A 26231-nucleotide genomic window follows, 5' to 3' on the forward strand; every position below is an offset into this window, starting at 1 on the left:
CTTTCGAATTGACAAGGGATCAGTACAAACGGAGAAGGCTGGCTCAGTCTGCATCCCAGAAAGTACTGTTGAGGACACGTAGGATATTGAGGGACCATTTACAGTGGGCTGCCAGGTAAGACACGTGGGAGGACCAAGAGAGTCGCCTATCGAGCAAAAGCCCCAGGAATTTTGAAGTTTCAATGAACGGAAGAGTAACAGGCCCAAAATGTAAAGATGGTGAGAGAAACCATTTGTACCATCAGAAATTTGTTCAAACGGTTTTGTCAGTGGAAATACAAAAGTCGTTTTCAATGCTCCATGAGTGAAGATGATCGCGACATCGCTGAAGAATCCGCTCAATGAGACAGGCCCATGGAGAACTGCAATAGATGGCAAAATTGTCAACGAAAAGGGAGCCGGAGATGCCCGGAAGACAGGCCATTCATTATAAGGTTAATGGCAATAGCAAAGAGGATGACACTGAGGACAGAACCCTGAGGCACACTGTTTTCCTGGATAAAGGTATCTGACAATGCAGAGCCCATATGCACCTTGAAAACTTGGTCTTTTAAAAATTCCTCAAGGAAATGGAGAAGGCGGCCACAAAAGGCCCAAATGTAAAGAGTACAGAGGATACCAGTTCTCCAGCAGGTGTCGTAGGTCTTCTCGAAATTGCAAAACATGGTCACAGTCAGCTTTTTCTGCAGAAAACCATTCTTAAAATGGGTGGACAAAATGATGAGATGATGGTCAACTTCAGAATGGCATGCTCAAAATCCAAGCTGTGCAGTGGTTAGTAAATTGGGGGACTCAAGCCACTATAGCAGCCAAGCATGAATCATACGTTCCATCACATTGCAAACATAGCTGGTGAGAGAGATGGGGCGGTATCTAGAAGCAAAGTGTTTGTCCTTACTGGGCTTAGGTCTGGGTATGATGCTGGCTTTACGCCAGCGTCCGGGAAACGTGACTTCTTCCCCGATGTGGTTGTACGTATTAAGAAGAAAGTGCTTGCCCGCAAGAGAAAGTGCTGCAACATCCACAATTCTAGGAAGAGAAGGTTATCGCCTGAAACTCCTCCACTCGTTTCCGACCGAGGAAGGTAGGATGATAGTGGGAAGAGCTCCAAATTTCCGTGAAATGGTGGCCCAATGTGTTGGAGATAGCAATAGGGTCCACGATGACATCATCTGCTACTGTCACACCGGAAATTGGGAAATGGATCTTGGTCCCAGAGAGCCATAGGAGGTTGGCCAACATGACAGAGGAAGAGGTGGAACTGTTAAAAGAACTAGTGAATGAAATCCAGCTAACTTTTTTGCTATCCCAAAGAATGCAACGGCATTGTATATGCATCTGTTTATAATGAACGCAGTTTGCCATTGCAGGATGACAGTCAAAAACATGGAGAGCACGTCTCTGCATGCGAACTGCGTTACGGCATGCCTCACCAAGGGACTGGGACATAGTGAAGTAAAGAGGAAGTGCAAGGAATGGAACATTCTGCAGCAGTAAGGATAACATTTGTAAGACATTCCATCTGGTCATCACAACTGGCGAAATCTTGTTCTTCATAGGCCGCTAGCGAGGAGTAAAGCTTCAGCCTTAGTAAGCTGCCATTTGGGTGCACTGGAAAGTGGGGTAGAAGTCAGCAAATGCATGGCACATTGGAAATGGTCGCTTGAGAAGATGTCAGAAAGAATGGACCACTCGAGACAATGTGCAACCTGAGCAGTGCAGAAGGACAGGTCCAAATGGGAATAGGTGTGCAAGGAGTCGGAAAGGAATGTGGGTGCTCCAGTGTTAAGGCAGAAGAGGTTAAGTTGATCAAGAAGGTTAGCCAAGAGGGCACCTCTCTGACAGGTCCTGGGAGAACCCCAAAGGGGATGATGCATATTAAAGACACCAAGTGGCAGAAATGGGCAAGGCAGCTGCCCGATAAGCTGGAGGAAGTCTGCCTGGTGACATTGAACGACGGAGGGATATAAATGGTACAAATGGAAAAAACCAGGTGAGGAAGGAAAAGGCGAACTCAGGTGTTGGTTGGCAGGAGGGATGTTGGAAGACTTCTCAGGCATACTCCTTCTGTCCTTTCTGGCCCGCTGGTTGTGTAGCTGGTGGCTTCTCCCCTTGAAGCAAGAGTTTGATGGCTTGTTGCACAGCTGGACGAGGGGATGGTGATGCTACCTTGACAATGGATGATGTCACAACCTCAGAGCTGAATTTAAGGTCACATGTCTGCATGGCCCGTGTCCTTCATGGAGCAAGATGTAGCAAGAACACAACTATAGGTGCCAGACAGTAGAACACAGAGTTTGCAACAAGCCAATAATTTGCAGGCAACTGGGTAAGGTACTTTTTCCTTTACCCAGGTCTCTTGGCCAGCCCACTCATCAAGATACATGGAACAATCTTAAGAGGAGGCTGCATGGCTGTCATTGCAGTTGATAAAGAGGGCAGAAGGAGGCGGACAATTGCCCTCATGCGCATCACTACCACATGTTACATATTTGGCTAGGTATCGACAAGGGGTTCTAGTGTGGTTGAAACGAATACATTGGTAGCAGTGCATCGGGTTCGGAATGCACAATCGGACTGTGATAATTTCATAGCCCGCTTTGATCTTGGACAGAACGACCACTCTATCAAAGGTGAGGAAAAGAGTGTGTGTGGGCACTAAGGAGGAATCTGCCTTTTTCATCACCCGATGGATGCCAATGACATCCTTATCAGAGAGGTATGACTGGATTTCGGCCTCGTTCAAAACATCGAGTAGCCTAGTGTAAATAACACCACAGGAAGAATTCAAAGTTCTTTGGGCCTCAACATGAACAGGATAGCTGTGGAGAAGCGAGACAGCAAGCAATTGTTGTGCTTGATAATTGAAAGTAGTCTCCAAAACCAAAGTGCCATTCCATAAAGAAGAGCAGGATTTCACACGGTCAGTAACTGCATCAACACCTTTCTGAATAAAAAACGGATTTACCATTGTGGAGAACTGATGATCTTCAGTATGTGAAACCACAAGGGACAGTGGTGCAGCTGGAGGGGTCTTTGAATCGTTAGCCTCATTCAGTTTACGTTTCATAGAAGTTAATTGTGAATATGATTGACTCATCGCAAGAAAATCCCCCGTAATTCCCACCGTCTCCGATGGTGCGCTCCTTCCAACTGGGGGCCTTCTTCACAAGGGGGCGCACCAGCTTTAGGCGATTGTTCACACCTCCCAAACACCTGACAGAGGGAACAATTGGCAATTGGGGAAGGTAGCAGCTCAGGCAATCACTCCTCCCTGGCCTGGCCTATACCAGGGGGTATGCACTAACCCCACCTGTCGACCCAGGGCTGGGAATTGTGTGTTACCCAGTCAACTGTTAGGCATCAGACGCAAGGGTTGGCCTTCAGGAGCACACAGGGAGGAAGAAGAAAAAGAGGAACCACAAATGCCAAAATGGAGGAAGGATAGGAGAAGGGAAACCTTAGAGTCTGGTTAGGTTCACATCTTTTTGTGAAAGGGTATACATTTGATCTGTTGGTGGTGTCACATCAACCTATGTAATAATGTCTTTCTTGTCCACAATGAAGATGTATGCAAATGGGAGTATGCAAATGAAGGTGAAAGAATAACAGGATGTAGGAAGCTAATCGTAACCTCTTTACTAACATTCAAAACATATCCAAACCACCAAAGGTCTTTGTACACATGCAACAAATCCTGTGGTATCACTGAGGTAAGAGTCTTGTTGGGTATGTGTTAGATGTTCTTTCTGATGTCTGGTGAATTGGAGAAAACTATTGCTTGGATTTTGTAATGGCCAATGGATATAACACAATGTAACTATGTGTAAACCACTATTGAGGGAGAGCTTCTTCTTCTTCTTCATTATACTCACTGTTAGTTGTATAATGAAAGTGACAAACTGCAAGGTTCTTGGAACACCATTCAAACAACAGTCTGTTTGACATTATCTGAGACATGTAGATGCACTACAGACTGGCATAGGCAGCAAGTCTCTTGATGGTACCAGCAATACCATTACAAGGTCTTTCATTGACAGTCAGCATCACATGTCAACTCTTTCAATCCAGAACCATTCAACATGTACTGCACATTTTGTTGGATACTGCAAACACACACACTATGGGTATTGGCTGCACCAGTTAGAACACAGTTCTTGGGTCATAACTGGCAAAATTTGGATAATCCTATTTTTAGTTCTGGAAGAGTATATTTGAATGATTTATACAGCTCATTCAGAATTTCTAACACCAGTCACTTTTGTTTGTGAACTCTGAAACCATTTTCCTTGACAGAAACAAAATCCTTCTTCCCAGGCAAACAGCAGCTTATACCTTCTTGGTTGTAGAATTCTATGACAGTTCCCAACGTGCTCAGTCAGGACATGTCTCAGGTGATGAGTTGCTAAGATAACACATTCTTTGAGAAACTGAGTAGTAGAATGCAAGACAGAGCTAACCCACACAGAAATGGAACTCAAATATTTTGTGTTTCTTACCAATTCAGAGAGATTCCAAAATCTTTCTTTTGTACTGTGGAAGAGTAAAGGTGGGTAATGTTTATTCATATATATGGTATAATGAATATATATTAGTAGCATATGAAAATGTCAATAGCTCATTTTTAACAATTTGTGAATTAGCTTCTTCTAGCATTTTAGCACTGTTTTGGTTTTCTCAGAAAATAGTTTTAACCTCTAAATTCATTTTCAATCCTTTGAAATGCTCCAACTTTTTGAAGACATGTCAATACTAGGATCCTCTCAGTGCTTGTGGTGCTAGAACTGAATTTCTCTTTCTATTGGATTATAATTTCAGATTCCATATTCGTTTCACCACCTGCATTTTCTCCCACACTGGGTACATATTTACTTTCAAAAACAGCAATAGTTTCTCAATTTTTTCTGTGTATATGTTCATTTCTCTGTGTCTTCTTTTTCACCTGAGACTGTCCACCTCCATAGCTGAGCGACCCGCTCAGCAGAAAGCCATGTCCTGAGCCCAGGTTTGATTCCTGGCTGGGTCGGAAATTTTCTTTATTCTGGGACTGGCTGTTGTTATCTTCATCATCATTTCATCATCACTGACATGCAAATCACTGAAGCGGTGTCAACTAAAAAGACTTGCCCCAGGCAATGAGTCTTCCCAACAGGAGGCCCTAGCCACAAGCAAATTTTACACCAGCTTCTCACCAACAGATACCAAACTGTCATTTAATGTAACTAAATCAATATTTGGGGTTGCAGACATGTCTGACTCATCTGAAGAGTTATGAAGTTTTGTGATTCACATCTGTTTCAATGTAGTTGATTTAGCCACAGGTAGTTAATTTTTCCTACATCTATCACATATTTTGTGACCTGTCATTATGCCACTAATCGTATCAACCATCCACTTTTGCACTTTACATAGACATTTCTTGTACCTGTTGTGTCCATCTACCCTGAAGGGATTACAGCAACATGTGATCCTCTCAAACTCCATCTTCATCCGGCGGATTTGTCCGGTCACAACACACAACTTTTGCTACAGCTTCCTCTGTACAGTTGGCATCCACATTTCCATTCAAGCTATGAAAGCAAACATTTCACTCACATGATCTCCTATTTTCTCACTTACTCTCATAACAGAACTTAATAATATTTGTGTGCCATTGCCATGTTCTTGGTGTACATAATGATGCTTGTTATTGACCTGTTCACTTGGGACACTTACCTGTGATTGTTCAAAATGAAAATGCTTGCAAATTGCTTGTTCACATTTCAAACACACACACACACACTCAGAGTAATGTGTGTGTGTGTGTGTGTGTGTGTGTGTGTGTCCGTGTCCATTGTTGGCGAAGGCCTTAACAGCAGAAAGCTTTAATTGTAAGAATCTTTTTACGACTCAGCATCTCCACTACATGGTGAGTAGCAACTTTCCTTTTCGTAATATTGTTACATTCCAACATGGATTTTCCATTATTTGATTTTCAACTTGATAATTTAATATTCTGCTTAGTGTAAAATGAAGAAGCAAATATATTTTTTAACCTTTGAAGTTTACACGTTTTGAAATAGAAGGTCGTAGGTCAAAGGTTAAGATCACTGACCTAAATTGTGTAATTTGTTTGAATATGGCTCGTTCCCAGCGATCTCCAAATTACCTGTTTCACAGTGCTATCACCAATATACAGAGTTACAGACATTGTTGTGTGTAGTGTTTGTCGAATTTTCTGCACTTTTCAGATCTTCCGGTGGCCATTACTTTTGTCGTACCTATGTTACAATTCTGTAAATTGGCATTTTTCATTCATCATGTGCAATGAACACACCAAATTTGATAAAAACTGAAGACGGCCAGTTTGAAAATTGTACTTTTCTGTGTAATTTTGACATGAAATGACTCAAATGCATTTTTACACATCTAGATACAGCTACAAATTCATTGTGTAGCTTTACAGGAAGTTGTCAATAACAGGGTGGCAGATGTCAAAAAAGCTGCTTTTGCTTCGTGTGCACTGCTCATTGAGCATCTTCTTGGATTTTTTCTGGTGGGTGTAAATTTTTTTTCTTTTTTTTTTTTTTTTGCATATGCCCATAAAATATCGGTTCTTCATTGTATGAAGGATTATGAGTTTGTACAGTGGCACATACAAAATTTACTTGCACAATACTATGTATGGTCTACAAGATTAATTTATTTAGTTAGCTGGTTTTTACCTTACAAGGCCATCATTAGGCTTTTACTGACTATTGTTATAAAACAAGTTACAATATTTGTAAACAAAGCTGAAACAGATTTTACTCATCTAGACTGAGGCACAAACACACCATAAATGTCAAATATTTGATAATACAGCAGTAACGCAATTACAGAAGTAAAAAGTTGAACAGTATATAAATACAGAGACAGCAAACAAGGGAAAACATCAACACTAAACACAAAGACAATGCCAAAATAACAGATCAGATTAAATTAAATTACCAATTCCAATAAAATAAAATTGTCCACATCCTTCATAGGAAACAAAAACTGAAAATTGTACCCATCCTCTATGCTTCCTCTGCTCCTCCTTCTACTGTCTGTAGGAAGTGATGTACAATACCATACCTAGGACATATACCACAGAGAGAGCAAAACCACTGAAATCCTGCAACTATACTACACGAGGAACATAACAGCAAAGCACATTTTCAACAGAAAAGATAAGACCCAATTACTAGGCAAAAGTGAGGTATACAAAATTACTTCCCCTGATTGTGATCAGTTTTATGTTGGTCAATCGGGCACACACACAGCTACAAGGTTGGCTGAACATGAACCCAGCTGGAGGTTGTAGAATAATGACTCCACATTTGTTGAGCATGTAATGAGTGAGGGCCACAGCTACCAGCTCCAGTCCCATGCCACTTAGCAAACGAAGGTCAAAATGCAACATGTTTGGAATCCTCTAAATCAGCATACATCTGGCCCATGCTCCAGATTTAATATTAGACCAAGCACAGCTCGCTTCCTCTCCTAAACTTCACTTAATCCTCAAAGTTTTCCAAATGCTTCCCACATTGTCTGTTCCTTTCTATTCCTCAATTTTCCCATATTTATTTATTTTATTGTGAATGCCTATGTACTCTATAGATTCAGTTGCTACAATTGTCAATTCTACCTTATACTCTGTTTATGGATCAATTTTCATATGTAATGCCACTTTTCAGGTACTACTTTCATTTTATTTGGAATGTTAATTTAGTTTAAATTGTTATACTGGCGCTGTTTTTTAGTTAAGTGTTTATGTTTATTCTATTTTGGTTACTTTATTTGCTGTTCAACTTTTCAATAACATTATAACTGTACTGTCAAAAATGACATTTACTGTCAAAGATGACATTTACTATGGGTTCATGCCTCAGTCTAGATGAGTAACATCCTTTCCAATATTACTTACAAATACTGTAACTTATTTGATGATGAGATTGAGTTAAAGTCTGATGGAGGTCTTGTAAACCAAAAACTGGTCAACTAAATAAATTAATCCTGTAGAAAATTGTGCTTTTCACTTATTATTACACTGTTTTCCAAGAAGCAATGGAAGATTTATTAAAAATTTACTGCTTTGATCGTAAGGCTAAGCTACATCGGAAAAACTGAAAGGATTTTTAAACGTGATACAAGAAATACATAAGTTGTTCCCTTTTTTTTGTGTGTGTGTGTGTGTGTGTGTGTGTGTGTGTGTGTGGAAAAAACTACAAAGGTATCTCTTTAATCAGCGTTGTGGGTAAAATCTTCTCAGGTATTGTTGAAAGGAAAGTGCGAGTATTAGCTGAGGACCAATTGGATGAAAATCAGTGTGGGTTTAGGCCTCTTAGAGGTTGTCAGGACCAGATCTTTAGCTTACGGCAAATAATGGAAAAGTGTTATGAGTGGAACAGGGAATTGTATCTATGCTTTATAGATCTAGAAAAGGCATATGACCGGGTTCCTAGGAGGAAGTTATTGTCTGTTCTACAAGATTATGGAATAGGAGGCAAACTTTTGCAAGCAATTAAAGGTCTTTACATGGATAGTCAGGCAGCAGTTAGAGTTGACGGTAAATTGAGTTCATGGTTCAGAGTAGTTTCAGGGGTAAGATAAGGCTGCAATCTGTCTCCACTGTTGTTCATATTATTTATGGATCATATGTTGAAAACAATAGACTGGCTGGGTGAGATTAAGATATGCGAACACAAAATAAGCAGTCTTGCATATGCGGATGACTTAGTTGTGATGGCAGATTCGATTGAAAGTTTGCAAAGTAATATTTCAGAGCTAGATCAGAAAGGTAAGGACTATGGTATGAAGATTAGCATCTCCAAAACGAAAGTAATGTCAGTGGGAAAGAAATATAAACAGATTGAGTGCCAAATAGGAGGAACAAAGTTAGAACAGGTGGATGGTTTCAAGTACTTAGAATGCATATTCTCACAGGATGGCAACATAGTGAAAGAACTGGAAGCGAGGTGTAGCAAAGCTAATGCAGTGAGCGCTCAGCTACGATCTACTCTCTTCTGCAAGAAGGAAGTCAGTACCAAGACTAAGTTATCTATGCACCGTTCAATCTTTCGACCAACTTTGTTGTATGGGAGCGAAAGCTGGGTGGATTCAGGTTACCTTATCAACAAGGTTGAGGTTGCAGATATGAAAGTAGCTAGGATGATTGCAGGTACTAGTAGATGGGAACAATGGCAGGAGGGTGTCCACAATGAGGAAATCAAAGAAAAACTGGGAATGAACTCTATAGATGTAGCAGTCAGGGCGAACAGGCTTAGATGGTGGAGTCATGTTACACGCATGGGAGAAGCAAGGTTACCCAAGAGACTCATGGATTCAGCAGTAGAGGGTAGGAGGAGTCGGGGCAGACCGAGGAGAAGGTACCTGGATTCAGTTAAGAATGATTTTTAAGTAATAGGTTTAACATCAGAAGAGGCACCAACGTTAGCACTGAATAGGGGATCATGGAGGAACTGTATAAGGGGGGCTATGCTCCAGACTGAACGCTGAAAGGCATAATCAGTCTTAAATGATGATGATGATGATTTGGAAAAAAAGAATACAGTACCAAAAAGATCTTTACATTCTTCTATCTAAGCTTTGTTTTTCACCTCCTATTATGTACAATATTTATATATCCATCATATTATGTATTATTAATGGCTGTATCAGATCCAATTGAAAAGGATAGATGTAAAGGCCAAAACTTGTTGTGGACTTAATAAAGTTCTTACTATAAACTGGAGAGGTTTTTCTTTAATTGAACATACAGTTGTGAACTAAACACCCTCCAAAAACAGAGAAACTGATAATTTAATAATCACTGGTCTCACAACTACATAATTTTAGGGAGTTTCCTGTCCCTGTTTAGCTAAATGCAGATATGCTTCTGCCTGCTCATCTCAGAAAGACAACACAAACACAATCAAAATCCATGTAGTTCAGACTGTGTGGATACAACATGTCTCCTCTTAAATTAAAGCAATAATGTAACATTATATGGAGCATCTGGCAACAGCAACAAATACCAGATTCAACATGAGTAATCAAGTGCAAATACAACAATGAGCAGGATAAGATACAAATGTGATACAGTTAATTGGGAACATATCAAAAATTCTGAAAATCGCACTTCAGTAAATACAGAGATGCTTATATTACTAGTAACCATATTTGGATTTGAGATGTGAACAATGGAAAAATATGGCATGACCTTTTTTTTCCTCTCTTTAATAGAGAATATGCTACGGACAGTCACTTTTCCACAGCTCCTTACGCAAATGTAACAGGCCAGAGAATAGCTATTACTAGTACAAAATACCCTATATCATGAATCGTGTGGGGGCTTAAAAACCAATGTAGATGAACATTTACCGTAGCCTGGCACGCAGTTTTAAGCTACTGCCTATGTTAAGTGATAAATTGTGACAATTCTTTTAAATGCTGGCTTGCAAATGGGTTTCAAAGTCTTGTGAACTGAAAGAGACACAATTAAAATAGATTTAGTCAAAATAAATCCACAGATAGAGATCAACATACTGCAGAAGAAACAGAATACTTTCTAAACATCATGACAAATGAAAGTCAGAAACATGAACAAATAAGCAGTGAAAAGAATGGACGAGCAAAGGCAAAGACGGCCTGTAAAGAAAAGGTGATTGGTTGGTTGGTTGAATTGGGGGAGGGGGCCAAACAGCAAGGTCATCAGTCTCATCGGATTAGGCAAGGGTGGAAAGTTGGCCGTACCCTTTCAAAGGAACCATCCAGGTCATGCCCTCAGTATAAAAGCGGCCAACGCGCGCCAGCAGAATCTTTCCGCTGTGAGCTATATCTGCAACAGCATTGAAGCACTATGCCTTGTCGACGTGTCTATCGTTAATGTCGCCATCGCATGGCAGTCTACAAACACATAATAAGCCTGGAGAATAAACTTGGCACAAATGGAACTGCACAAAGTGTCATATTGAATGGACCGATTTTTTTCCGTGGATGTAGAGTTAATTTCAGTCTTGACGTTGCCACAAGTATTTAGGGAAATCACAGAAAACCTAAATCAGGATGGCGAGACGTGGGTCTGAACCGTTGTCCTCCAGAATGACAATCCAGTGTGCTAACCACTGCAGTACCTCGCTCAGTAAAAAGAAAGTGACTAGTTAGTGATAGATACTAGTATGTTGTAGAAATAACTAGGGAATTACAAGTTACACAGAAGGCTCTGGAGGGACATTGTCCATTATGTCTTCGGAAATTACAGGCTCTCCATGGATCATATTGTAAATACATGAATGATGAAATGCACGTCACCATAAGGTAATCTATAATTCTGTAATGCCTACTCATGTGTAGTACTTGGTAGTGTACATCGGCCATCCAAAAAGTTCTGACACTGATTTTTTGCTGGAATAGAAGCAATGCCAATTCAGTAACTAGGGTGGCAGCTTGAACTACCAACCAGAAACAAAATATGTGCATTCGAACAGTCAGTTGTGAGCAGTTAGTGTTAATAGTGGATGTGCAGCCATCATATGTCAATGATGTGTCACAAATCATAACAGAGCAACTTTTCTAAATCAAGACATTCTCCAGATTGTTTTAAAGAAGAGAAACGTGTGCAAAGTTTGTCCTGCACATCTTGACTCCTGAACAACAACAATGTGTGTACTCCTGCCACAACTTGATTGAAATAAAAAACACAGGTGATTGTTTTCTGAGAAAAAACAATCATTACTGGTAATAAAACTTGGTGTTATTAGTAAGAATCTACTGCAAAATGACAAACTGCAGAAATTTACAACACTGGTCAACACTTTGATGACATAACCAATATAAAAGCCTTGTGATGTACTAGTTGAACATTGCCCCAGACAAGGTCTTCTCTGACAGTTTCACATGATTGTATGAATGTTCTGTGCATTATACTCAAGTAGGGTGGGGGTGGGGATACTATGTAGAACACCCGAAGCTTTAAAAACAACGTTAATTCAGTCTTGAAACTTTTGGACTGATGTGGTGTTTCCTCAAAACAACAGGCATCAATGTTATATCCTAGTCTGGCACAAATCTTTAACTTGTCAGAATGGTCCATCACAGCATGTGGTAAGAGCAAAAATATGGTACCTCAGTAAATTCCCTGAAGCTGTAGTTGACCTCTCCTCTATATCCTTGCTCTAGAGGGTACTGGTGCTAGCCTCATACAGCTTTGTGGGATGGCCTCTACAGTTTGAAAGGTATGGAGAACTAATAGAGTCTGAGTCAAACTATGACGCATGCCTAGGTGGCTCAGTTGGTAGCACATTATCTGCAAAACACGGGTATTTAGGTTTGATTTCTGTTCTAGCACACAGTATTAACTTGAAACATCACAGTGTATACTTCACTAAAATGTAGAAATTACATCATCTTATAATACTCATATTGCACATATAAAATAATAAAAATAGTTAATGGCTGTGTGTTGCTACATCATCATTGTTCCTAGCTAGCTTCCACAACTAAATAGTTTTTAAAGAGAGCATTTCTGAACAGAAAACTCTGGAATGTTCAGATTTCCAATACATTAAACTGTGTAAATGGCACTACTGACTACAAGCAGAGTTGCTAATATCCATCATCCTCATCATAATCATCAGTCATCTGACATCCACCACTGGGTAAAAGCCTCACCCTCAAACTGCACCATTACTTTTGAGTATCTGCCTTGGCTTATCTAGTGGAATCCAACAATGAACTTGGTCCAGTTCAGCTGCCTGGCTTCTTGTCTCGTCCACCTTCATATCATTTTCATTACAGTTGTATTTATGTCTTCAATTTCAGTTTGTTACCTCATTTCTTATGAAGCAGAATAATTACAGCACTATTCCAGTTTTGTGGATTTATATTATTCCATATTTATTCTGAACATAACTGTGTTCTTTACTATTGAATTACTTTGCTTTCAGCCTTAATTATTTCTACTGAAACACCATCTTCTCCAGATACCTTCCTTTTCTTCATGCCTTGAACAGTTTTTTACAGCTTATCTGACATTACTTCCAGAACATTATTATTTTCATTATTAATTTACCTGTGTTACTGATTCACCTCTTGAATTGCACAGACATTTAAACGAATCTTTGAAAAGTTGCACAATTTTCTCTCTGTTGTTAGTTAGCGCACTATTTGCCCCTCAGGTCATGAAATGTGATGTATGAGCAACTTAAGTTTAAGACAGGTGTTCCTTCTCTTCTTTCTTCCCTGCTGAATTATAAATAAGTGTGTCTTCCAGTATGTCACAAAATGAATACTGTAAAATTATAAACTTGTTACTTTCCTGTACATAAGCACTGATATTGGGAAACTATTCACTGCACAGAAAATAAGTTAAGCAGTGCAAAGGCAGACACATAACCAAAAGAAAAGTAATGTAATCCATTTACTAAACTGCTATGTTGTTTTAATTCGTTTATGTTGTGACTAAACAACCAAAGGTCATTGTTCCCACAAGTTGCTGTGAACTGTGCATATGTAACTAATATTAGCAGCAGCTAGATCACTTACGTCTCAACTATCATGTTATTCAATCTTTTAAAATCTTACAGATGCTTTTTCCCCATATATGCTCCAAATATGCCAGATATCATCTTTAGAAGTCAACAGGTCGTGAAGTACCTGAAAGATTAACAAGTGATGTACATTGTTGTGCAAAATGGAATTAGCAATCATGTGGACATATAATTCATGGCAGCATCTGGTTATTACATAATGCATATCACTCAATATTAAGATATATGAATAAGAGCAAACAAAAAGGAGGAAGCATTGGTGATGTATTGGGCAGTTACAAATTTGTGTACATGGCATAACAAGCACACCTGGTTGTCAGAAGGTGATAAGGAGATCCCTGGTGCTTTTGAAACTCAGGAAGGTTTGCTGAAGATGCAACTCTGGAACTTGCTGTAGCCAGCAACTCACACAGCTAGACTACTTACTTGTTCCCACAGCTGACAGTGCCACATATGCACAGCCAGCAGTGAGCACATCACGATGAGTCGGAGACATGCCCTCCTCCTCCTTCTCCTCCACATCATGGACTTATATTCAGTCTACATGCTTCTACCATATATGCAGGCTACCCTGCTGTTGACAACCTATGCTGTCAGCTTGGACTATATACATGTTTGACTCTGGCTGGACTTCTCATGGCAGTCTGATGAACCTTGGCTTTATTCACAGGCTTGCAGTTTTTCTGTGATCATTCTTTGCATAAACACAGCAAGCCAGAAGTTTCTGTTGTGTGCCAAACCCTCAACCTGTACAGAACTTGTAACTAGTTTTTGTGTTCAAATAAAGGGAACAGAAGAAGCACCATTCCAACAGTGTCAATAAAGTTCTACACATACAGGGTGTCGTATGATGGATCCTGGGTTCCTAGCATTCAACAAACCTCTGGAGAAGGTTGAGCTTATGGCCGCTCTACAGCGAGGTTATCAGCGGCCTCAGGAGAAATGATCAACAACAGATGAAACTGCAGGCAGAACAACAATAACAACAACAGCAACTCACTGCTTTGATACAGCAACAGGTAACAGCATGTCTAGCATCGAACTCAGTAAAGTTGGCTGTGTTTTCATTCCCATTTTTCCAAGATGTAAGGATAATCGGATGTATACATCTGAAGGGCTACACCACTAATGCACAGCATCTAAAGTTAATGATTCAGAAATTCAAAAGTCTCTCTTTTGGCTAATTCCTCTCAAAACATTTTGTATTTAGCTCTTCAGCTCCATCCATTAGACAATACGGACAGATTGTCATTTTCTAGAATGTGTGAACTTTTGTCAGCTTACTATAGTTGCAAGGCCCATACAGTGTTTACTAGGCTTCAATTTTTTCAGTGTCAGAGATCACTTTCCAAATTGTACCAGGAATGGATCACAGAACTAAAAGGCCCAAGTCGGAAGTGTAACTTTGTAAGTACACTTGAGACATGTAAAAAAATCTTACACAGACACTCTCATTCAGCACTGAGTAACATTATTCAATATAGGTTAGCATGCAGGTTTTAAAAAGTTCTGAGCCTTCTTTAGAAGTCCTCAGCATTACAAGTTTTTGAATTTACACAGAGAAATGAACACTTTTGGCAAAAACATTCCGCAGTTTCCTCTTTAAACTCAGCAGAGACTGACAACAAGCAGTTCACTCACAAGAGTGTAGCCAGAAGTATGTGTTGTTACCAGTCAATAATACTGTTCCCAACGAGACTCATGGCAGCATACACAACCAATCTTCCAGTGATATGATTCCAAGTCAGTGTCATACTCTTCTAATTCTAGCTCTCTTCCTATATTACCCTACTGCAAATGGTAGTTGCTGCTCAACCCAGATTCTTTTGAGCGTCACCCTCACCACCAATGCCCATGTGTGATGAACACCACTCTCAAAACCAATGTCCTATGTGTGATGAACAGTGGTTTCGGTGTTGGAAATAGACCATACAAGTAGCATTTGATTCTTCTTTTCTCTGTAGAATAACTGCAAGTGACAAGGAGCATGATGCAGTAAATAAAATCAGAACCATTTTAAAACCTGAGACAACCAAGACAACCATCAACAGTAAGTTACTAACTGAACTGAAAATTTTCCAGAAACTGATAGCATTTCAAGATGGTATAGAGGCCTTAGCTTCACTTATAAACTCTAATAAATAAATCGAGTTGGGTTTGCAAATCTTCAGGTCATTTACCCCTTATTCTGTATGAGGACATTAAAAACAAATTAAGTAGCCTCCAACAACCTTAAGTGATGACAGCTACCTTGTCTAGTTCATGGGAGTTCCCTTCATTAGTTGTACACAAACAGAACAGCTTACTAACTGTGTGAAGACTTTAAGACAATTCCCAAGTTGTGGTGAAGAGCTTAATTCCACACATCCAAGGCCTCTACTCAAAATTGAAATTTGGTAAATAGATCTTTCAGAGGCTTACTTGCAACCACATTTGAATCCAGGCTCCAAATGAGTGATCATTTTCAAAACCCCCTCTATCAATAGCAGCGGCTCCCTTTCAGCATTTCTAGTGCAGCTGCCATTTTTCAAAGGTACTTGAAACAGTTGAGCTGAGAGATTCTGTATGTCATGCTGTAACTATATTTACATTGTAATCAACACAGGTTTTAGCAACCATGAGCATCTCAAAAACCTACACTCACTTTTTCTGCCTTACAGAAAGCTGGTCCCTGAATTGCTATCCCTAAAAGTGTCTTTTTATTTATTTTTTTCCCAATATTCAGGCAAGAACCTGGGTTTCAATACGAAGAAAATGGGATACTTGCTACCAAACATAACGTATAGGCCACTGACAACAAGTCCCCACATTGGAACTTTAAACAACTACAGTCTTTCACAGATTGCGCAACACCTCAACACCCTCCAAAAGAAGTGGACCATTTGGTCATCCACAAGTGACAATCCAGTCCACACTCTTCAACAAGCCTTGGAAAAGGCGACTTGTTGGATACCCTACTGTTCCAACGAACACTTGATTCTTGTCACAGATGGTTCCCAGCATGGTATTGGCTACAGCCTTTCACACTAGGAAGCAGAATCAGAACACCCAATACCTTTCAGTTCCAAAATGTTTAATAAGGCTCAACAAAACTACAACCAGATCAAGAACGAGGCCTTTGCAATCATCCATGCACTGTACAAATTTCACATGTACTTCTATGGCATGAAATTGCAGCTAAAGACTAATAACAAGACTTTGTTTGCTTTATCTGGTCATTGCTCATTGTTTCTTGGCAACACAGTATAATGCATACAGCAGTGAACCCTGCGTATCAATACTCCATTACATACAAATCAACAAGCCAGCATATGAATGTGGACGCTTTTTCCTGGCTGGTCCTGATGCAGAATCTGACGAACATGAGATCATGTGCTTCCACAATGATGCATAAGCACTTTTCGTTCTAATTAATTTTCCAACCATGGCGTCCACCACTGTGACAGAACTGTGAAATGACCTCATGTTGCACCATGCTTTTAAGTGGATGAAGTAATGCTGGCTGGACAACTTGCGTGCATCATCGGGCCCAACAATTTGATGCTACGTTTCTTTCAAACCTACTTGCTTATGAGAATGAGTCACCCACAGTGTTGATCCCACCCTTACTCCCCATAAGGGTTCTCGCCCTGCTTCACGTGTCATTAGGGCTTCATTTGGACAAACACCTTGGTTCGCCACCAACTTATTGGTAAGCTATTCATCAAAGACATTCAAGAGCTTGCGTGTCCATGTTCCAGGTAAAACCCCCAGCTGGAATCACTTCCAAAGGTTTTGTCATCCTTGCTGCTCACTGACACCAATTTCACATAGACTTTGGGAGTCCTTTTCTCAACCGGCCCTTTCTCTACCTATGTGGCCAATCGTCATGGACTCTAGCTCATAGTTTCATGTTGATTCTTGTTGTTAAGACCTTCAAACAAATTAAAAACTTGAAAATATCAAGCCACACTTTGTAGGTAACGGTCTTCACCAGGGTTGTAAATGTAATTATGAAATAAGAAAAATTTACATGCATAAAACAAAGATATTCATGAAATATTCATTAACTTTGACAGATCACAACCAAACTGTTGCCTCACAATCTAACCCAGATCTCAGGTTATGCTACAGAATATATGGGTGCAAGAGTTGTAAATTAACTACAGAATGAGCAAAATTTGTAAAAAAAAAAAAAAAATCCATAACAAATTCATTGACTTTGATAAGTTACAACCAAACTGCGCCATACAATCTACAGATCTGTCGGTCACCACTACATACGTTAAAATAGTAGGTTTTTAGTCACAACACATTTGTTAGCTTCATCAAATCATAAGTATCACATTTCCACACCCCTAGACCAAATGTTATGCTACAGCTTATGATGTAAACACAACTTTCACTTTAAAAAAAGAGCGAATGATAATGTCATTGATCAACGGTGAATGACATACCACGATCTTCTGTACACTTGCCACCTCCACTAGCCCTCTACAGGCCTAGTTAACATCATAATCGAATAACCAGTCAAACAAACTAAACGACTTCTTGTGAACTAAATGAACGAACGCCAGCTACAATTCAAAGGTACAAATGAAATAAACGAAGACGTCATCTATACAGCACCTAGTATAACACTGCTGGCTCCTGGTGTGCACTATATCAAACAAAAAATATCAACGAAAACCAGTCAACACTACACCCTCTATGCAACAAAAGCAGGGAACCTAGGTTCGGATCAAAGTGTGCCACAATTTAGATTAGTCACGATATATTCAAGAGTTCATTAATGTATGCCGCGTATGGTTTGATAGGTAAGTATCAGCTTTCAAATTCAAAGATCTGTGATTCAAATACGAAGTCGGCAGCAGAATCACTTGTGTGTCCGGCTGGTTCTCTACTCCAAAAGTATTTGCAGTTGGTTGGTTACGTCATTTCGAATGTTGGAGGCCGTGCCTACTAAAGCACCAACCTTCATGACATCTACACAATTAATGAGCCTCATTTTCAAGCTGTTCTCCTATATTCCTGTTCTACTGTAAAGGGAAATGACATATATTTTAAAGTCAGACAACAGAGTATCCGATTTCCACAGGTTTATTACTATGTCATAAATGTAAAAACTTACTAACGCTGTTCGCTGCTCATTAGACAACTGCTTATTATCACATTACTTTAAAACTGTATGCTCGCCGAACATATTCATTCATCCTGCTCATTCTAATCAACGAAACAAAAGCTTCTTCGTAATATAACATTCTTGAAAACGTTCAAACAATTACGAACTGAAGATCATAAACCAAACAACATGCTGTTCATTTCTATAGCAAAATCAGCCACCATCTACAATCAACAACTATAAATAATTATGATGACATCTGTGGCGATGCCGGCGGGAAAGTGTTGATCGCACAAACACTTTACTTCCGTTTCCCATGAAGCAATGTAATCACCTGCAAACCAATAATTTTCAGTCATGATATTTTGCTACGCCATTTTCACTAATTATTTGCAAACAACACTCGTCAAATCCAAACACAACAAAATGCATAATACAACTGTCACTTTCGGCTATTCAAAGATTATCTGAGTATAGATATTTCAATTTATTTAACATTGCCAGGTTTTGTATATCTCTGGTAGCTGAAAATTACCATAGACAGAACAACTGTCAACAGGGCAGTGTCTCGTGCAAATTAAACGCTTGGTTGCGCCATAAACATCCATGGAGTGAGCAATCAGATACGTAGAACGAGAGTTCTGTCTGTTGCAGCTCGAATCACGTGATTTTGGCACAGCGCATTTTAGCCCGCATTGCGCTTAGCGATTTTGCATGTTATTACTTCGCTGCTACAGGTAGACCACCTTCAGAAGTACTGAGAAACTTTGTATTCGTGTTTTAAAGACACCTCAACAATATGATACTAGGACCTGAATTTGGCTTATTTATTCTGACTTGAGAACTTCAACTGAAGTGATATTCTGACGAGTTAATGAACTTTAATTATTGGAGATATTATTGTTGCACTTAACCTTCACGAAAGTGAACAGTTACAACGAAGGATGGACATAGTAAATGTAAATGTAAATTAATGCAGATGAATAGGAAAAATAATCCAGTAATGTCTGAATACTTCATTAGTAGTGTAGCGCTTGACACAGTCACGTCGATTAAATATTTGGGTGTAACATTGCAGAGCGATATGAAGTGGGACAAGCATGTAATGGCAGTTGTGGGGAAGGCAGATAGTCGTCTTCGGTTCATTGGTATAATTTTGGGAAGATGTGGTTCATCTGTAAAGGAGACCGCTTATAAAACACTAATACGACCCATTCTTGAGTACTGCTCGAGCGTTTGGGATCCCTGCTGTTGTTGTTGTGGTCTTCAGTCCTGAGACTGGTTTGATGCAGCTCTCCATGCTACTCTATCCTGTGCAAGCTTCTTCATCTCCCAGTACCTACTGCAACCTACATCCTTCTGAATCTGCTTAGTGTATTCATCTCTTGGTCTCCCTCTACGATTTTTACCCTCCACGCTGCCCTCCAATGCTAAATTGTGATCCCTCGATGCCTCAGAACATGTCCTACCAACCGATCCCTTCTTCTAGTCAAGTTGTGCCACAAACTTCTCTTCTCCCCAATCCTATTCAATACCTCCTCATTAGTTACGTGATCTACCCACCTTATCTTCAGCATTCTTCTGTAGCACCACATTTCGAAAGCTTCTATTCTCTTCTTGTCCAAACTAGTTATCGTCCATGTCTCACTTCCATACGTGGCTACACTCCATACAAATACTTTCAGAAACGACTTCCTGACACCTAAATCTATATTCGATGTTAACAAATTTCTCTTCTTGAGAAACGCTTTCCTTGCCATTGCCAGTCTACATTTTATATCCTCTCTACTTCGACCATCATCGGTTATTTTACTCCCTAAATAGCAAAACTCCTTTACTACTTTAAGTGTCTCATTTCCTAACCTAATTCCCTCAGCATCACCCGACTTAATTCGACTACATTCCATTATCCTCGTTTTGCTTTTGTTGATGTTCATCTTATATCCTCCTTTCAAGACACTGTCCATTCCGTTCAACTGCTCTTCCAAGTCCTTTGCTGTCTCTGACAGAATTACAATGTCATCGGCGAACCTCAAAGTTTTTACTTCTTCTCCATGAATTTTAATACCTACTCCGAATTTTTCTTTTGTTTCCTTTACTGCTTGCTCAATATACAGATTGAATAACATCGGGGAGAGGCTACAACCCTGTCTCACTCCTTTCCCAACCACTGCTTCCCTTTCATGCCCCTCGACTCTTATAACTGCCATCTGGTTTCTGTACAAATTGTAAATAGCCTTTCGCTCCCTGTATTTTACCCCTGCCACCTTCAGAATTTGAAAGAGAGTATTCCAGTCAACATTGTCAAAAGCTTTCTCTAAGTCTACAAATGCTAGAAACGTAGGTTTGCCTTTTCTTAATCTTTCTTCCAAGATAAGTCGTAAGGTCAGTATTGCCTCACGTGTTCCAACATTTCTACGGAATCCAAACTGATCTTCCCCGAGGTCGGCTTCTACCAGTTTTTCCATTCGTCTGTAAAGAATTCGCGTTAGTATTTTGCAGCTGTGGGATCCCTATCAGGTCGGATTGAGGGAGGACATAGAAGCAATTCAGAGGCGGGCTGCTAGATTTGTTACTGGTAGGTTTGATCACCACGCGAGTGTTACGGAAATGCTTCAGGAACTCGGGTGGGAGTCTCTAGAGGAAAGGAGGCGTTCTTTTCGTGAATCGCTACTGAGGAAATTTAGAGAACGAGCATTTGAGGCTGACTGCAGTACAATTTTACTGCCGCCAACTTACATTTCGCGGAAAGACCACAAAGATAAGAAAGATTAGGGCTCGTACAGAGGTATATAGGCAGTCATTTTTCCCTCGTTCTGTTTGGGAGTGGAACAGGGACAGAAGATGCTATATGTGGTACGAGGTACCCTCCACCACGCACCCTATGGTGGATTGCGGAGTATGTATGTAGATGTACTATCGAAGACTGCAATGCCTGATTAGGCTTGTGGTGGAAACATTAATACGACCACATGAAGATAATACAAATGTGCCGATTGTAAAAGATGTCGTAATTGTCACGATCACCGAACTGAAAAGAATCGAAATTTATCTGATCCATTGGTGTCCGTATAGTGAGATGATTATTAACTAACTGCTAAGAAGAAACAATAAAAATTGTTCATCAGTAATGGAAGTCTCACGTGTTGGCTTCATCATTAATTGAACTCTGTGATAATTGATGATCAAAATTAATTAACTGTGAACATTTTAATTGAAAGAGTGACTTGATGAACATTAAGCATTCAAAGGAGTGTTTTGCTGTAATAGATTATCTCATGATTTGCGTCGTTCCGTAGTGAACAATTATGCCTAGTAACGTAACAACAACTACTGATACTGAACTGCAAATGAAATTTTCCTCGCTTCAGTGGTGTGAAACGATGCCGGTGATGAATGATTCACTCAATATTGCAATAACTAACTAACTGGGCATAGCAAATCATCATAAAACCTTAACAGACAATTAAAATCAGCAATTCACATCGCTGAGAAAATTGTGCGGACTCGCAAATGGACTTTCATACATTATGCAAGGAGCAATTTTCTTTAGGGATTTTCAGGTACTGTTCCACGTTATCCGATGGGGACAACCATCACTGCGCATCACGTCTCTATTAAACCAAACGAGATATAGCAGTAGTGGCTCAACATCAAAAGAGAAAACAAAAAGGGGACGTCACAAATTCCAGATCATGAAATTCATTATTTCTGTTTTTAAGTATTTTCATTCCTTTATATTCCAGTTTGATCAGTTCCCTTTCAACTAACTGAAAATCCCAGTCAGCAATTAATTTAGAATATCTATCTTGCAAAATTATCTCAAACTCATTATTAAGCTCCAAACAATTTTTTTCTCCATACCTAGTATATAAATACTCATATTCAGTAATATTTTATAAAACATTTATCTCTAATTTACTTAATTTTATAGTCCCTTTCGAGACACTTCTGCTGTTGAGTTTTTTGATTTGAGTCTCCATTCATGCAGAAAAGTATTATTAGTTTTTAAAATTTTAATATCCAAATGATAACGTGACTATTTTCTTTTTCAAATTTGCTTGTCACCATGAGGACTCAACGCTTTCTTGTTTATTTCAACTGTAAAAACTTCATGTTTTTCACTGCGAAACATATAAATTCAGTTGGAAAGACCACATAGATAATATCGTGGGGAAGGCGAGCCAAAGGTTGCGTTTCATTGGCAGGACACTTAGAAGATGCAACAAGTCCACCAAAGAGACAGCTTACACTACACTCCTTCGTCCTCTGTTAGAATATTGCTGTGCAGTGTGGGATCCTTACAAGGTGGGATTGACAGAGGACTTTACAGAAGCTCTCCTGCGAACCTTGCAGAACTAGCACTCCCGAAAGAAAGGGAGTGCTAGTTCTGCAAGGTTCGCAGGAGAGCTTCTGTAAAGTTTGGAAGCTAGGAGACGGGATACTGGCAGAAGTAAAGCTGTGAGTACCGGGCGTGAGTCGTGCTTCGGTAGCTCAGATGGTAGAGCACTTGCCCGCGAAAGGCAAAGGTCCCGAGTTCGAGTCTCGGTCGGGCACACAGTTTTATCTGCCAGGAAGTTTCAAATATTTAATAATTCAAAATGTACTACCAATCTAATTTATCTTGAAATTTAACTATAAATTCTTCAGATAATATTCGTTTACCTGATATATAATGCCTATTTACTTTATCTTTTAATTATCTAAAAAATTTTCAGACAACTTCTGATTGCATGATATATAATCACAATTTAATTTATCCCGAAATTCTCACATAAAATTTTCACATAAATTTGGCGATAATGATATATACATCCAATGTAAGTGGGTGTGAGATTCTCTCAGCATGTCTTCAGATACGTTTTTGAGTCGTTGTGACACACACACACACACACACACACACACACACACACACACACACACACACACACATATATATATATATATATATATATATATATATATATTATTTTGAAGTTCTCTTATGAAATATTCAGGTAGATTTTTTTAGCTTGATACTGCACACCAATTTAATTTCTTCTTTAGTTCTCTTATAAAATTTTCAGATGTGTTTTTTTGTTTTGATATATCGCCTCAATTTAAACTCTCTTGAATCTGTCTGATAAATTTTTCAGAATACTTTTGACAGCTTGATATTTTATCAGGTAAGTTATCTTTACTTCCTATAATATACAGGTTAAAACTTATATTCAGTTAATGTTCTGTTATAGCTCCCAAAGATAATTTGTCTTAACTTACGGCATGATAGTATATTTCCATTCAATTTATTTTGAAAACATCTCATAATACTTTCAGATAATGTTTTATATATCAACAAACGATTCCAATCTAATATATCATGCATTTCTCTAATAAAAACTTTAGAAAATTTTTCTAGTATTAAAATAGTTCTACAATCAAATTTAACCTGAAATTCTCTAAGAAAATTTTCAGATAATTCGTAATGTCCTGATATATATATTTCAACGGAATTTCAAAATTATCATTAATCAATAACAAGAAGTTTCCCCTCTTCCATTCAGATTACCCTTTAATTCATAATTCTTTGCTTTACAGTATAATTTTACGCTTCACTGTTGATACTCATCTCTTCATTATCGTTATGATTATTAACGAGATCAATAAGTTGGTTTCTCAGTTTTGAAAAACGGTTAATTCCTAATTGTTTTGCTTTAGCTCTTAATTTGTTGATTTTAGACAAATTAGACTTGCCATTTATTAACAAATGAATTTTACAAGACGTCTAAATAAATAAATTATTAGTCATCTACATTGATAAAGGTTTATGATATTTCAAGTATGAAAATATCTCTCGCCATAACTCAAATTTAAAATTTGACATTCTGCTTTTAAAACTCCCCCCTGAAAATTTTAAAAGAATGAAAAATATAAAATTCATTACTAATGATATTTTATACTTTGTGAAGTATAGCGATTCAGGGTTTACAAGGGTATATGCTGGATTAATATACATTTTAAGTAACCAAAGGCTTAGACTCTTATGTAAATTTTGGTTTTCGAAAACATAAACGACATTTTAAAATTTTTCTACAGAAAATTATTTTTATTGCTATAGACGTTTTAAAATTCAAGCATTAATGAATTTCAGAGTCTGTCACTACGGGAGCTGAAAAAATTAGAACAATAAAATTATATTTTATAATTTTTACAGAGGAATCCAATTATCTCTTGAAAATTTTAAACTACACTCCTAGAAATTGAAAAAAGAACACCGTGAATTCATTGCCCCAGGAAGGGGAAACTTTATTGACACATTCCTGGGGTCAGATACATCACATGATCACACTGACAGAACCACAGGCACATAGACACAGCCAACAGAGCATGCACAATGTCGGCACTAGTACAGTGTATATCCACCTTTCGCAGCAATGCAGGCTGCTATTCTCCCATGGAGACGATCGTAGAGATGCTGGATGTAGTCCTGTGGAACGGCTTGCCATGCCATTTCCACCTGGCGCCTCAGTTGGACCAGCGCTCGTGCTGGACGTGCAGACCGCGTGAGACAACGCTTCATCCAGTCCCAAACATGCTCAATGGGGGACAGATCCGGAGATCTTGCTGGCCAGGGTAGTTGACTTACACCTTCTAGAGCACGTTGGGTGGCACGGGATACATGCGGACGTGCATTGTCCTGTTGGAACAGCAAGTTCCCTTGCCGGTCTAGGAATTGTAGAACGATGGGTTCGATGACGGTTTGGATGTACCGTGCACTATTCAGTGGCCCCTCGACGATCGATCACCAGTGGTGTACGGCCAGTGTAGGAGATCGCTCCCCACACCATGATGCCGGGTGTTGGCCCTGTGTGCCTCGGTCATATGCAGTCCTGATTGTGGCGCTCACCTGCACGGCGCCAAACACGCATACGACCATCATTGGCACCAAGGCAGAAGCGACTCTCATCGCTGAAGACGACACGTCTCCATTCGTCCCTCCATTCACGCCTGTCGCGACATCACTGGAGGCGGGCTGCACGATGTTGGGGCGTGAGCGGAAGACGGCATAACGGTCTGCGGGACCGTAGCCCAGCTTCATGGAGACGGTTGCGAATGGTCCTCGCCGATACCCCAGGAGCAACAGTGTCCCTAATTTGCTGGGAAGTGGCAGTGCGGTCCCCTACGGCACTGCGTAGGATCCTACGGTCTTGGCGTGCATCCGTGCGTCGCTGCGGTCCGGTCCCAGGTCGACGGGCACGTGCACCTTCCGCCGACCACTGGCGACAACATCGATGTACTGTGGAGACCTGACGCCCCACGTGTTGAGCAATTCGGCGGTACGTCCACCCGGCCTCCCGCATGCCCACTATACGCCCTCGCTCAAAGTCCGTCAACTGCACATACGGTTCACGTCCACGCTGTCGCGGCATGCTACCAGTGTTAAAGACTGCGATGGAGCTCCGTATGCCACGGCAAACTGGCTGACACTGACGGTGGCTGTGCACAAATGCTGCGCAGCTAGCGCCATTCGACGGCCAACACCGCGGTTCCTGGTGTGTCCGCTGTGCCGTGCGTGTGATCATTGCTTGTACAGCCCTCTC

General features: G+C 39.8%; 1 protein-coding gene across 11 annotated transcripts in view; it reads right to left on the minus strand.

The window, feature by feature from the left end:
- The window catches only part of LOC126162514 (tetratricopeptide repeat protein 7B-like), a 37925-nt gene extending 18818 nt beyond the window's left edge, over positions 1 to 19107 (minus strand). For 2 of the 11 annotated variants that reach the window (XM_049919068.1, XM_049919071.1), the window contains exons 1-2: positions 18986 to 19107; positions 13546 to 13656 (exon numbers count right to left, since the gene is read on the minus strand). The gene's annotated coding sequence lies outside the window, so the exon portion shown is untranslated. Of the gene's footprint in view, positions 1 to 12126; positions 12308 to 13072; positions 13462 to 13545; positions 13657 to 18660; positions 18966 to 18985 lie in introns of those variants that run through there. The other 9 variants (XM_049919070.1, XM_049919074.1, XM_049919072.1 and 6 more) reach the window with 9 other exon arrangements.
- Positions 19108 to 26231: the final 7124 nt, after the last annotated feature.

Source organism: Schistocerca cancellata, chromosome 2 (genome assembly GCF_023864275.1).
Source record: "Schistocerca cancellata isolate TAMUIC-IGC-003103 chromosome 2, iqSchCanc2.1, whole genome shotgun sequence".
NCBI lineage: Eukaryota > Metazoa > Arthropoda > Insecta > Orthoptera > Acrididae > Schistocerca > Schistocerca cancellata.